This window comes from Protopterus annectens, chromosome 17.part0, assembly GCF_019279795.1.
Source record: "Protopterus annectens isolate FY-2018-M chromosome 17.part0, PAN1.0, whole genome shotgun sequence".
NCBI lineage: Eukaryota > Metazoa > Chordata > Ceratodontiformes > Protopteridae > Protopterus > Protopterus annectens.
The window spans coordinates 98,180,014-98,196,018 of record NC_056751.1 but is presented as its reverse complement, the minus strand read 5'-3'; positions in this window follow the sequence as shown (position 1 = coordinate 98,196,018).

Below are 16,005 nucleotides of genomic sequence, written 5' to 3'. Positions count from 1 at the left end.
TATCCTTTCAAAAAGAAACAAACACATGGCTTATTAGTAGTGATTCAGATAAATAAATACATTAGTAATAAATGTTTATGCATTGTGAGCCCAAGTTGTGATAGAACTATATGTGATGGACAGTAGTTCTTGTCCTCTCATGACATGAAAAATGTTTTAAAGTGTGGTTATTATAAAATAAATGCAATAACTTGGTCAAAGTTTCTGAACTGGGGATCCTTACATCTCCTTACCTGAAACATGGATGGAAGAACAAGTACATCTAGTGATGTCATTGGCCCCCCTCTACTCAGCCATCATTAAGCCAATCATTGACTATAACAACCCCTTTGGCATGTATCTGTCCAGACACATGCAACAACTAGAATGCCCACAGAGATACCTTACTAAAAGGATACAAGACCTAAGCAACATGTCCTACATGGCCTGCCACTGTACTTGGTACCCTAAAGACTGCTAAGGAGTGACCTGTGTCTGGCATACAAGGCATCCTCTGACCCAATACTGATGGATTTACTACACATCAGCAACTGAAATGGCAACAGAAATACTGAGTCTAGGAATCTAAACTTCTTTCTTAACGTCAATGGAATGGTTTGGAGGGACATGTATATCTCACAGGGGATACCGCTGCTCTGAAACATATTCCCTTTTCCACATTAAACAAAATTCATCCTTGTCCATATTCAAGTACAACTTGGATTTACAGATGGGAAAAAGAAAATTTACCCCATGACTTCCCCCTGTACTACTAATGGACAGAGATAACTCCTAAATGCTTTATCCCATGCATGAGTCCCCTCAAATTATCTATGGTATGAGCCTAGTTATTCCCAGTATGGGTAATATATAATTATTGACAATAGGATGGGTAAGGTCAGTTCTAACCAAATGGGATAGGTTATTTTGGGCACAAAAAAGAGAAACTGGCTAGGCTTAAAATGGCCCACAAGGGCAGCTAGCCTAGTACTTACCTATGAATCTATATGATGGATCACCTGCTATAGAAAGAATTGCGATAATGTGTTGTCTCAACTTCTGGCACATTTATTTACCATACGGCACACCTTTATGTGCAGCACATTACTAGACAGACTAAGTTGGGAAATACAGAAACTAGTAAGCTACACAAAAACTTTTCCTTACATGTCTATCTGTGGTTCTGTGTTAGTAATGACACTAAACTATCTAAATGCTGTTTCAGATGAAACAAAACCAAAATAACAGTTATAAAAATTAAATAGAAATATTTTACTGGGTAGACAGATTCCCTCACATCTGCCATGTAGGGAGGCGGGATCATGCTCCCTAACTTAAAGCACTCAACTTTGAGGTCATTCCATCTTAGGTGAAGGGACATTCTCTACCCACCGTCAAAGAAGGAACTTTTTTGAGGTGTATTTGGTGAAACTGCTAATGAAATTATAATCTCACAGTTTCTTCTCATGATCTCAGAAGCTAAAGGAGTACAACAGGTTTCTCTAATTTATTCCTCAACTTCACGGCCGTTTTCCTCCCTATTTACATTGTCCTCTGTAAAGCAACAACAATAAAGCATTTACAATTTTATAATTCCCTCACTTCTGTAACAGAAGCCTACCTTCTCATACTGTGATGGTTTCACTTACAAAATGATTCTCTCACGTTTGAATAAAGCTTGCTGGAGTCGCCCAATTACTGACATCATCGAGGCCAGGCAGTGCAGGTACTTTCTTTCTTTTTTTTTAATCAGTTCCCTCCCCCAAAATGACATCACCACAGCCGTTATCGGATTCTAACTAAAATAATAAGACCCACCCATTCTGTGATGTCATGGCTCCCTTGTTCTTCCCCCAGCCTGAGTGCTGTTCATTTTATTCAGTAGTAGTGTAGTAAAACCGATGTTTGGAAACACAGAAATTTGGTATGCATACTTGTACATTCTGCAGGGCAAATGATGCTTAGGTGGTGTATCGCTTGCATAATTCTCTGTTGTATTTGCACCAGATACTGCTAGTGTGCAGTGCGGGAATAGAAAGATTAAAACATTACCCTGGTATCAGAGGTGGCAGTGCAACATATTCATAGTGGCTTAACATGAGAGTAGCTCTAAGCAAGCACCATGTGAAACCTGAACAAGCACCTAGAATTATTCAGTGCAGCTTCCACACCTCAAGTCTGAAAATGAATTCACATACTCACATGAACAGGAGTAGCTGCATATTAATGGCTAAAGGTGTATGGGCATGTTGGGTGGTTACTACACTGCAAAACCGGTATGTAATGGTGGAGATATTTGGAAGGCATGAGCAAACACACCAGTATATTAAAGCCATAGCACCAATTGAACTGGAGACTGGCAAATAGATTTAGTAAGGGATTTTGTCCATGCACAAATATTTCAACAGTGATTATTTGCAGTGGCATCCATTATCTGATTCAAGGCAAGTTAACCTTGATGTCCTTTATTTAAAAAAAAATCAATAAAAAATTTACTTTGTTGTAAGTGACTTCTGGACACAAGATAAAGGAAGGGGAAAATATAGCAATGTGGTTTGTATGTACAAAGACAAATCCGGGGACACTGCAAAAGGTTTTTTTTGCAAACCAACCAGTGGAGTAAAAACATATGAAGGCAAACACTGCATACCAACACACTTTGCACATATAAATCTCAATTTTTAACAAGGTGGAAGCACGAAGTGATACCTTAACACTTAAATTAATAAAGATCGAAACTGGTTAATAGTATAAATGTTTTATTCTTTAGCTCCTTGGTGCAAGACCTTACTGGATGTGATTGCAGTCAAGTAAGGCCATGGCTATAGTGCAGCAAAAAAATGTCCCCTCTAACAAAGGAAATGCTAGAGCAAAGATTAAATTACATGAGTCAAGCACCCTGCTGAGATCTGCCAGTCAGTGGAATTACCAGGTTAAATTACCCTCAGGACTTTGACAGCTAGGGAAGCTAGGTGTTATGGGGGAGGGGAGAAGTAAAGTTAAACAAAAATGCTTGAGCAGCTTGAGTAGCCCTATTTAACTCACAATTTCGTTAATTAATGTGATATACTCTGGTCTGCTTTTTAACTAAATATGGGCATCGCTTCCTGATCTGAGTTAATGAAACATAATGCTGATGTCTGAATAGTTTTTATATACTACCGTAAATAATGCGGTATTTATTTGTATGAGATTTATAATGATGAGCTTTAAATGAGCTAAGTGAAACATTAAATAGATCTCTATGTTGGTTTTAAACACAATGTCAGATAGGTAAAATTAATACCACTGTTTTGTTTTGTTTTGTTTGTTGGAATTTCACAAACAAGCTCAAAGCTTGCTAATAGATTTTAATTATTTAATTGATGTAACTAATTGATTAATTATGACAAAGGGGTTTCTATAAAAGGAAATGGGATTTTGTGAATGATTGTAACCTGATGAAGCACAACTTGTTTGTGTGAAAGCCGTTCCTGTTCCACTCTCATATTAAATGATTTTGGATTACATCGTGGTGGTTTCAAGCAGTTTATTTCATCATTGCTTCTTCTACTTGATGCAAGAAACCTCTGGGTGATTGGATTCGTTTTTGCAGTTATTTCTTTGGTTTTTACCTATCCAGTCATCACGCGATGGAAGTGCAGAATATTGAACTAGACTACAATCCAGTGAACAACTCTTCTCATGACAATTGAATTGCCTTTTTATCAACGTGAAAACCCTGCTACTCATGGATTTAAATGGTGAGACATGTAAAAGCCCATCTGTTAATGCTGACAATATGCATGAATTTTTGGGAATATGAGAACATTAGAGAATGATCTTTATCGCCTGCATAGACTTGTGTGGCAGAGACGACATCTGCAAGCATGTCAGCATTTTAAAGTGATTCCTCATGCATGCGCCTTGTGCATGCCGACTTATGGGGATTCTCAACCAGACCTACTCGCAATGGCAGAAAATGAACATTGACTTTGGCTTTAAATATATTCAGCTCCTTTTAGATTATTTTTCACCACAGGAAGCTGAGTTATTAGTTAAGGTTGAAGAGCAATACAATCTACTCACTACCACCTATGAATCTGAGTTTTGCAAAGCTAAAATACAAGCCATGAATAAGCAACTATCCCTATATAGTAACAAACTGGAGCAGATTAAAATGAAAAAATTAAAGCGTGATTGTGAGGATTTTCAGCTCGGCCGAATTTTTGTTTGGCCGAGAGTATCCTCCAACTTTACCAATCCACCTAGTAATACAGGAGACACTACTTCTGGCTTGGACAATGATGTTCCTGCTAGTGCACACAGCAATACGATCAACACAGGATCGCATATAGAGACTGTACCTAATGAAGCATCTGTATTATCAGATACTCCAGCTCTGTCGATACCCTGTAATCAGCAAGGTTTGGCACAGATGTTAAATACAGGTACGAAACCAAAAGCTACAGTTTCCACCTTTAAATCGACAGCACCCGTGCCTTTGAATTTTCCCCTCCCTTACAAAGAGGTAGTGCGAGCCCGATCTCACAGTCGGGGGAGGGGGAAAAGGAAACTATCAGAAGAAAGGAAGGAGCAACGAAGAAGAGTGAAGATCTGAGCTTCTCATCAAATCATGGAAGGTGCATTATAGAAAAATCGGAGAACTATGATCTAAACTGTTTATTTTTTAATCTATCATCTAGAACATTTTCAAATTATGCCGTGAACGTTCTAAACAAGGGCTTATCCTTCATACCCTCTCAGCATAGTAATATCAGTGACACTCTTATAGGTCTACGTAAATTTTGCAGAAAATTATCACTGAGGTTAATGTTTAAAAATAGTAATACATTTGATTCTGCTAACACCTCTGGTAACAATTCTAAATTTATCTGCAGAAAGAAAAGTGTTTTTACACCACCTATGATACCTATAGTGGACTGTTTCTTGAGAATATGCGAACGTGATTTGTATGCTTATTATGAGAGCCAATTGAAAAAGAATATTTTTGTCAATCTTAATATGGAGGAAAAGTCTGAACTGAACATGATGTGCAATGATCCTGATATTACATTTAGGCCAGCAGATAAAGGAGGGGGGATAGTGGCTATGGATGCGACTTTTTATAATGATCAAATGCTTCGCATGCTAGATAGTGACACTGCCTATAAAAGGATTGAGAAGTCACATGTAACTATACTAATACAATATGTTCATGATACTCTTTACGATATGCTCATGACTAGGTCTATTGAAAAATCTCTTTATGACTTTTTATTAGTAGAGCTTCCCCTCATTCCTATTATCAAAGGCTTGCCGAAATTACACAAAAAGATATATCCACCACCATTGAGACCTATAGTCTCTGGTGATCATTGGGTCACCTATAACGCATCACTTTATATACAGGATAAATTAGGTGCCTTTGTAAAACAGATTCCTACAATTCTTCTGGACTCTTATAGGCTTCTAGATGACTTGAAGTCAGATAACATAACTAAGGAAATAATGAATAGTACTATTTTTGTGACCCTGGATATTGAAAGCTTATTTACGAGGATTCCCCATGATTATGGCCTAGAAGCAATAAGAAGCCATTTGACTCAACTTAAGGTTTCGAATAATGAGGTCATGAATATATGTTGCCTTTTAGATCTAGTCCTGAACAACAATGTCTTCCTTTACGACAATGTGGCATATGCACAGACATGGGGGGTTGCCATGGGGACCCCCTGTGCTAATGCATATGCCAACCTTGTCATTTTGGAATGGGAAAAGGAATTTATATTTAGTGATCCAAGGTTTGCAAACGTCGTATTATACAGACGTTTTGTAGACGATGTATTAATCATATGGAATGGTGATGCAGATAGCCTCACTTCATTTATTGACTATATGAATGGTGTCACTCCATTCTTTAAGTTTAGCTATGATCTTTCCTACCATCATATAAATTTCTTAGATATTACCATTAAAAAGGACAACGAAAATGGACTAGTTACAACACTTTATAGGAAAACCTGTTGGAGGAATGGGATCCTCCACTATGATAGTCTACATCCACGGCATATCTTTCCAAATATAGTAAAGAATCAAATGGGAAGGATAGTTAGAATCTGTAGTGATAGATTTGACTCTCTAAGTTTGATCGAAACTCAAACTAGATTTTTTGTGGAAAGGGGATATCCGATTAAACTGATTAGTGAGATAACAGAGCCATTAATTAATGATACTGGGTCCTATGTTAAAAAGCCTAATATTTATTATAATTCTAGTAGGAAGACATTTAATACCATGTCTTATGATATTAAATTCACTAATGATGTACAGCATCTGACCAATATAATAAAGGGTAATTGGAAAATTCTATTGTCAGATGCATCCATTTCAGAAGTTATTAACAAAAAACCAACTTTTAGATATATGAATTGTATGAACATAAAGAGACTATTATGTAAGGAGAAATTAATTAATAGGTCTACTGACATCAGATCTTTGATTAAAACTGGCACCTTTCCATGTACGAAATGTTCCTATTGCCATTATATTAGTAAAGATAATGGCTTTACACCTCCAGATATGATAAGGAATATAACACCTATGCATTATGCAAACTGCAATACTAGAAACATAATTTATTTGGCTACTTAGGCCCTTTGTGATGCTTATTATGTTGGTTTAACATCACGGAGGTTAAAAGATCGAATTTATGAACATGTGTATAACATCAGAAAGAATAATCTTAATAATGCCTTAGCTTTACATTGTAGTATATACCCTCAACACAGTTTTGTGTTTCAGGTCCTACAGGTGGTGGATTCTAACAGAAGGGAAGGTGATAACCTAAATACTCTGGAGGGCTTTGAGCTAAGATGGATATTGAGACTTAGAGCACATTTATTGCCAGGCCTCAATTCTGTAGTTAATCTCCGACCAGCTCTGATAGGTCCAAGCTAATATATAAGCACGTAAATCAATCTTCGCATACTGAGTCATTTTTATCAAAAGTTCATAAGATATAAGTATTTTTTGTTATATATATTGATACTTTATATTGTCACTATAAATTCATTTTTATTTTTATATTTTTTATATTTTTTATATATTTCATGTTTTGTTTCTATTTTTATTTGTATATATTAATTTTGATAAATAATGATCAAATATTCATACTAGACTCCACTGAGTTCATGAATTTCCTGTGATGAAGCTTTTATCTGCAGCATTGATGTATGTTGAATTCGTAAACTATAAATAATGATATTTTATAGTCTAGCTTCTAATATTAATCTTCGAAGATTATATTATAGTTGAGTTTTAAAATTATTGTTATGTTTATTCCTATAGACAGTGCTTTACACTGCTTATTTTATCTGTTTATTTGGTCCCGTTTGTGGTATTTGTTTATGATTCTATTCTCAAAAGAATATACTACCTATAAGATCTGAGGTACTTTATAAGATATATATATACTCTGAATATTTGGGCGATCATTGAATTTTGACATTAGAATTTATCCTTTATCATAATTATATTTTTTGTGATATACCATTTCTGCCGTGATTAACATGGCAGCGTTTCTACTGTGCTAAGTTTAGCTAGCTGCCACAATACGACAGTTTTTCTTTCATATAATTATCAATTCATTATGACATAAACTCTGTCATATTTGATGATGGCTCTGTTTGAAAACATATAATATTTGTATAAGGTCCTTTGGCGAACATGCTGAGACGATGTAATCTTTATAGTAACTTTTATGATTGCATAGATACATATAAACTAAGTGTCTTGAAATAAGTACTTTTATGAGATGTAACATTATTTAGTGGGAACATATACACTTAGAGACGAGCTAGGATTGTTAGTCTAATAAAAACTCTAGTGGAAGCTACATTATACATTGCCCCTTCTAAATATGGGCATGGCTTCCTGGTCTAATTTACGGATGTTAAACAAAAATGCTTGAGCAGCTTGAGTAGCCCTATTTAACTCACAATTTCGTTAATTAATGTGATATACTCTGGTCTGCTTTTTAACTAAATATGGGCATCGCTTCCTGATCTGAGTTAATGAAACATAATGCTGATGTCTGAATAGTTTTTATATATCACCGTAAATAATGCGGTATTTATTTGTATGAGATTTATAATGATGAGCTTTAAATGAGTTAAGTGAAACATTAAATAGATCTCTATGTTGGTTTTAAACACAATGTCAGATAGGTAAAATTAATACCACTGTTTTGTTTTGTTTTGTTTGTTGGAATTTTACAAACAAGCTCAAAGCTTGCTAATAGATTTTAATTATTTAATTGATGTAACTAATTGATTAATTATGACAAAGGGGTTTCTATAAAAGGAAATGGGATTTTGTGAATGATTGTAACCTGATGAAGCACAACTTGTTTGTGTGAAAGCGCTCGTTCCTGTTCCACTCTCATATTAAATGATTTTTGGATTACATCGTGGTGGTTTCAAGCAGTTTATTTCATCATTGCTTCTTCTACTTGATGCAAGAAACCTCTGGGTGATTGGATTCGTTTTTTTGCAGTTATTTCTTTGGTTTTTTTACCTATCCAGTCATCACGCGATGGAAGTGCAGAATATTGAACTAGACTACAATCCAGTGAACAACTCTTCTCATGACAATTGGAATTGCCTTTTTTATCAACGTGAAAACCCGTTGCTACTCATGGATTTAAATGGTGAGACATGTAAAAGCCCATCTGTTAATGCTGACAATATGCATGAATTTTTTGGGAATATGAGAACATTAGAGAATGATCTTTATCGTCTGCATAGACTTGTGTGGCAGAGACGACATCTGCAAGCATGTCAGCATTTTAAAGTGATTCCCCGCGGCATGCGCGTCTTGTGCATGCCGACTTATGGGGATTCTCAACCAGACCTACTTCGGCAATGGCAGAAAATGAACATTGACTTTGGCTTTAAATATATTCAGCTCCTTTTAGATTATTTTTCACCACAGGAAGCTGAGTTATTAGTTAAGGTTGAAGAGCAATACAATCTACTCACTACCACCTATGAATCTGAGTTTTGCAAAGCTAAAATACAAGCCATGAATAAGCAACTATCCCTATATAGTAACAAACTGGAGCAGATTAAAATGAAAAAATTAAAGCGTGATTGTGAGGATTTTCAGCTCGGCCGAATTTTTGTTTGGCCGAGAGTATCCTCCAACTTTACCAATCCACCTAGTAATACAGGAGACACTACTTCTGGCTTGGACAATGATGTTCCTGCTAGTGCACACAGCAATACGATCAACACAGGATCGCATATAGAGACTGTACCTAATGAAGCATCTGTATTATCAGATACTCCAGCTCTGTCGATACCCTGTAATCAGCAAGGTTTGGCACAGATGTTAAATACAGGTACGAAACCAAAAGCTACAGTTTCCACCTTTAAATCGACAGCACCCGTGCCTTTGAATTTTCCCCTCCCTTACAAAGAGGTAGTGCGAGCCCGATCTCACAGTCGGGGGAGGGGGAAAAGGAAACTATCAGAAGAAAGGAAGGAGCAACGAAGAAGAGTGAAGATCTGAGCTTCTCATCAAATCATGGAAGGTGCATTATAGAAAAATCGGAGAACTATGATCTAAACTGTTTATTTTTTAATCTATCATCTAGAACATTTTCAAATTATGCCGTGAACGTTCTAAACAAGGGCTTATCCTTCATACCCTCTCAGCATAGTAATATCAGTGACACTCTTATAGGTCTACGCAAATTTTGTAGAAAATTATCACTGAGGTTAATGTTTAAAAATAGTAATACATTTGATTCTGCCAACATCCTTGGTAACAATTCTAAATTCATCTGCAGAAAGAAAAGTGTTTTTACACCACCTATGATACCTATAGTGGACTGTTTCTTGAGAATATGCGAACGTGATTTGTATGCTTATTATGAGAGCCAATTGAAAAAGAATATTTTTGTCAATCTTAATATGGAGGAAAAGTCTGAACTGAACATGATGTGCAATGATCCTGATATTACATTTAGGCCAGCAGATAAAGGAGGGGGGATAGTGGCTATGGATGCGACTTTTTATAATGATCAAATGCTTCGCATGCTAGATAGTGACACTGCCTATAAAAGGATTGAGAAGTCACATGTAACTATACTAATACAATATGTTCATGATACTCTTTACGATATGCTCATGACTAGGTCTATTGAAAAATCTCTTTATGACTTTTTATTAGTAGAGCTTCCCCTCATTCCTATTATCAAAGGCTTGCCGAAATTACACAAAAAGATATATCCACCACCATTGAGACCTATAGTCTCTGGTGATCATTGGGTCACCTATAACGCATCACTTTATATACAGGATAAATTAGGTGCCTTTGTAAAACAGATTCCTACAATTCTTCTGGACTCTTATAGGCTTCTAGATGACTTGAAGTCAGATAACATAACTAAGGAAATAATGAATAGTACTATTTTTGTGACCCTGGATATTGAAAGCTTATTTACGAGGATTCCCCATGATTATGGCCTAGAAGCAATAAGAAGCCATTTGACTCAACTTAAGGTTTGAATAATGAGGTCATGAATATATGTTGCCTTTAGATCTAGTCCTGAACAACAATGTCTTCCTTTACGACAATGTGGCATATGCACAGACATGGGGGGTTGCCATGGGGACCCCCTGTGCTAATGCATATGCCAACCTTGTCGTTTTGGAATGGGAAAAGGAATTTATATTTAGTGATCCAAGGTTTGCAAACGTCATATTATACAGACGTTTTGTAGACGATGTATTAATCATATGGAATGGTGATGCAGATAGCCTCACTTCATTTATTGACTATATGAATGGTGTCACTCCATTCTTTAAGTTTAGCTATGATCTTTCCTACCATCATATAAATTTCTTAGATATTACCATTAAAAAGGACAACGAAAATGGACTAGTTACAACACTTTATAGGAAAACCTGTTGGAGGAATGGGATCCTCCACTATGATAGTCTACATCCACGGCATATCTTTCCAAATATAGTAAAGAATCAAATGGGAAGGATAGTTAGAATCTGTAGTGATAGATTTGACTCTCTAAGTTTGATCGAAACTCAAACTAGATTTTTGTGGAAAGGGATATCCGATTAAACTGATTAGTGAGATAACAGAGCCATTAATTAATGATACTGGGTCCTATGTTAAAAGCCTAATATTTATTATAATTTAGTAGGAAGACATTTAATACCATGTCTTATGATATTAAATTCACTAATGATGTACAGCATCTGACCAATATAATAAAGGGTAATTGGAAAATTCTATTGTCAGATGCATCCATTTCAGAAGTTATTAACAAAAAACCAACTTTTAGATATATGAATTGTATGAACATAAAGAGACTATTATGTAAGGAGAAATTAATTAATAGGTCTACTGACATCAGATCCTTGATTAAAAATGGCACCTTTCCATGTAATGAAATGTTCCTATTGCCATTATATTAGTAAAGATAATGGCTTTACACCTCCAGATATGATAAGGAATATAACACCTATGCATTATGCAAACTGCAATACTAGAAACATAATTTATTTGGCTACTTGCCCTTTGTGATGCTTATTATGTTGGTTTAACATCACGGAGGTTAAAAGATCGAATTTATGAACATGTGTATAACATCAGAAAGAATAATCTTAATAATGCCTTAGCTTTACATTGTAGTATATACCCTCAACACAGTTTTGTGTTTCAGGTCCTACAGGTGGTGGATTCTAACAGAAGGGAAGGTGATAACCTAAATACTCTGGAGGGCTTTGAGCTAAGATGGATATTGAGACTTAGAGCACATTTATTGCCAGGCCTCAATTCTGTAGTTAATCTCCGACCAGCTCTGATAGGTCCAAGCTAATATATAAGCACGTAAATCAATCTTCGCATACTGAGTCATTTTTATCAAAAGTTCATAAGATATAAGTATTTTTTGTTATATATATTGATACTTTATATTGTCACTATAAATTCATTTTTATTTTATATTTTTTTATATTTTTTATATATTTCATGTTTTGTTTCTATTTTTATTTGTATATATTAATTTTGATAAATAATGATCAAATATTCATACTAGACTCCACTGAGTTCATGAATTTCCTGTGATGAAGCTTTTATCTGCAGCATTGATGTATGTTGAATTCGTAAACTATAAATAATGATATTTTATAGTCTAGCTTCTAATATTAATCTTCGAAGATTATATTATAGTTGAGTTTTAAAATTATTGTTATGTTTATTCCTATAGACAGTGCTTTACACTGCTTATTTTATCTGTTTATTTGGTCCCGTTTGTGGTATTTGTTTATGATTCTATTCTCAAAAGAATATACTACCTATAAGATCTGAGGTACTTTATAAGATATATATATACTCTGAATATTTGGGCGATCATTGAATTTTTGACATTAGAATTTATCCTTTATCATAATTATATTTTTTGTGATATACCATTTCTGCCGTGATTAACATGGCAGCGTTTGTACTGTGCTAAGTATAGCTAGCTGCCACAATACGACAGTTTTTCTTTCATATAATTATCAATTCATTATGACATAAACTCTGTCATATTTGATGATGGCTCTGTTTGAAAACATATAATATTTGTATAAGGTCCTTTGGCTTAACATGCTGAGACGATGTAATCTTTATAGTAACTTTTATGATTGCATAGATACATATAAACTAAGTGTCTTGAAATAAGTACTTTTATGAGATGTAACATTATTTAGTGGGAACATATACACTTAGAGACGAGCTAGGATTGTTAGTCTAATAAAAACTCTAGTGGAAGCTACATTATACATTGCCCCTTCTAAATATGGGCATGGCTTCCTGGTCTAATTTACGGATGTTAAACAAAATGCTTGAGCAGCTTGAGTAGCCCTATTTAACTCACAATTTCGTTAATTAATGTGATATACTCTGGTCTGCTTTTTAACTAAATATGGGCATCGCTTCCTGATCTGAGTTAATGAAACATAATGCTGATGTCTGAATAGTTTTTATACTACCGTAAATAATGCGGTATTTATTTGTATGAGATTTATAATGATGAGCTTTAAATGAGCTAAGTGAAACATTAAATAGATCTCTATGTTGGTTTTAAACACAATGTCAGATAGGTAAAATTAATACCACTGTTTTGTTTTGTTTTGTTTGTTGGAATTTCACAAACAAGCTCAAAGCTTGCTAATAGATTTTAATTATTTAATTGATGTAACTAATTGATTAATTATGACAAAGGGGTTTCTATAAAAGGAAATGGGATTTTGTGAATGATTGTAACCTGATGAAGCACAACTTGTTTGTGTGAAAGCGCTCGTTCCTGTTCCACTCTCATATTAAATGATTTTTGGATTACATCGTGGTGGTTTCAAGCAGTTTATTTCATCATTCACCAATCATTGACTATAACAACCCCTTTGGCATGTATCTGTCCAGACACATGCAACAACTAGAATGCCCACAGAGATACCTTACTAAAAGGATACAAGACCTAAGCAACATGTCCTACATGGCCTGCCACTGTACTTGGTACCCTAAAGACTGCTAAGGAGTGACCTGTGTCTGGCATACAAGGCATCCTCTGACCCAATACTGATGGATTTACTACACATCAGCAACTGAAATGGCAACAGAAATACTGAGTCTAGGAATCTAAACTTCTTTCTTAACGTCAATGGAATGGTTTGGAGGGACATGTATATCTCACAGGGGATACCGCTGCTCTGAAACATATTCCCTTTTCCACATTAAACAAAATTCATCCTTGTCCATATTCAAGTACAACTTGGATTTACAGATGGGAAAAAGAAAATTTACCCCATGACTTCCCCCTGTACTACTAATGGACAGAGATAACTCCTAAATGCTTTATCCCATGCATGAGTCCTCAAATTATCTATGGTATGAGCCTAGTTATTCCCAGTATGGGTAATATATAATTATTGACAATAGGATGGGTAAGGTCAGTTCTAACCAAATGGGATAGGTTATTTTGGGCACAAAAAAGAGAAACTGGCTAGGCTTAAAATGGCCCACAAGGGCAGCTAGCCTAGTACTTACCTATGAATCTATATGATGGATCACCTGCTATAGAAAGAATTGCGATAATGTGTTGTCTCAACTTCTGGCACATTTATTTACCATACGGCACACCTTTATGTGCAGCACATTACTAGACAGACTAAGTTGGGAAATACAGAAACTAGTAAGCTACACAAAAACTTTTCCTTACATGTCTATCTGTGGTTCTGTGTTAGTAATGACACTAAACTATCTAAATGCTGTTTCAGATGAAACAAAACCAAAATAACAGTTATAAAAAATTAAATAGAAATATTTTACTGGGTAGACAGATTCCCTCACATCTGCCATGTAGGGAGGCGGGATCATGCTCCCTAACTTAAAGCACTCAACTTTGAGGTCATTCCATCTTAGGTGAAGGGACATTCTCTACCCACCGTCAAAGAAGGAACTTTTTTGAGGTGTATTTGGTGAAACTGCTAATGAAATTATAATCTCACAGTTTCTTCTCATGATCTCAGAAGCTAAAGGAGTACAACAGGTTTCTCTAATTTATTCCTCAACTTCACGGCCGTTTTCCTCCCTATTTACATTGTCCTCTGTAAAGCAACAACAATAAAGCATTTACAATTTTTATAATTCCCCTCACTTCTGTAACAGAAGCCTACCTTCTCATACTGTGATGGTTTCACTTACAAAATGATTCTCTCACGTTTGAATAAAGCTTGCTGGAGTCGCCCAATTACTGACATCATCGAGGCCAGGCAGTGCAGGTACTTTCTTTCTTTTTTTTTAATCAGTTCCCTCCCCCAAAATGACATCACCACAGCCGTTATCGGATTCTAACTAAAATAATAAGACCCACCCATTCTGTGATGTCATGGCTCCCTTGTCCTTCCCCCAGCCTGAGTGCTGTTCATTTTATTCAGTGGTAGTGTAGTAACAGATGTTTGGAAACACAGAAATTTGGTATGCATACTTGTACATTCTGCAGGGCAAATGATGCTTAGGTGGTGTATCGCTTGCATACTTCTCTGTTGTATTTGCACCAGATACTGCTAGTGTGCAGTGCGGGAATAGAAAGATTAAAACATTACCCTGGTATCAGAGGTGGCAGTGCAACATATTCATAGTGGCTTAACATGAGAGTAGCTCTAAGCAAGCACCATGTGAAACCTGAACAAGCACCTAGAATTATTCAGTGCAGCTTCCACACCTCAAGTCTGAAAATGAATTCACATACTCACATGAACAGGAGTAGCTGCATATTAATGGCTAAAGGTGTATGGGCATGTAGGGTGGTTACTACACTGCAAAACCGGTATGTAATGGTGGAGATATTTGGAAGGCATGAGCAAACACACCAGTATATAAAGCCATAGCACCAATTGAACTGGAGGCTGGCAAATAGATTTAGTAAGGGATTTTGTCCATGCACAAATATTTCAACAGTGATTATTTGCAGTGGCATCCATTATCTGATTCAAGGTAAGTTAACCTTGATGTCCTTTATTTAAAAAAATCAATAAAAAATTTACTTTGTTGTAAGTGACTTCTGGACACAATAAAAAGGAAGGGGGAAATATAGCAATGTGGTTTGTATGTACAAAGACAAATCCAGGGACACTACCAACCAGTGGAGTAAAAACATATGAAGGCAAACACTGCATACCAACACACTTTGCACATGTAAATCTCAATTTTTAACAAGGTGGAAGCACAAAGTGATACCTTAACACTTAAATTAATAAAGATCTAAACTGGTTAATAGTATAAATGTTTTATTCTTTAGCTCCTTGGTGCAAGACCTTACTGGATGTGATTGCAGTCAAGTAAGGCCATGGCTATAGTGCAGCAAAAAAATGTCCCCTCTAACAAAGGAAATGCTAGAGCAAAGATTAAATTACATGAGTCAAGCACCCTGCTGAGATCTGCCAGTCAGTGGAATTACCAGGTTAAATTACCCTCAGG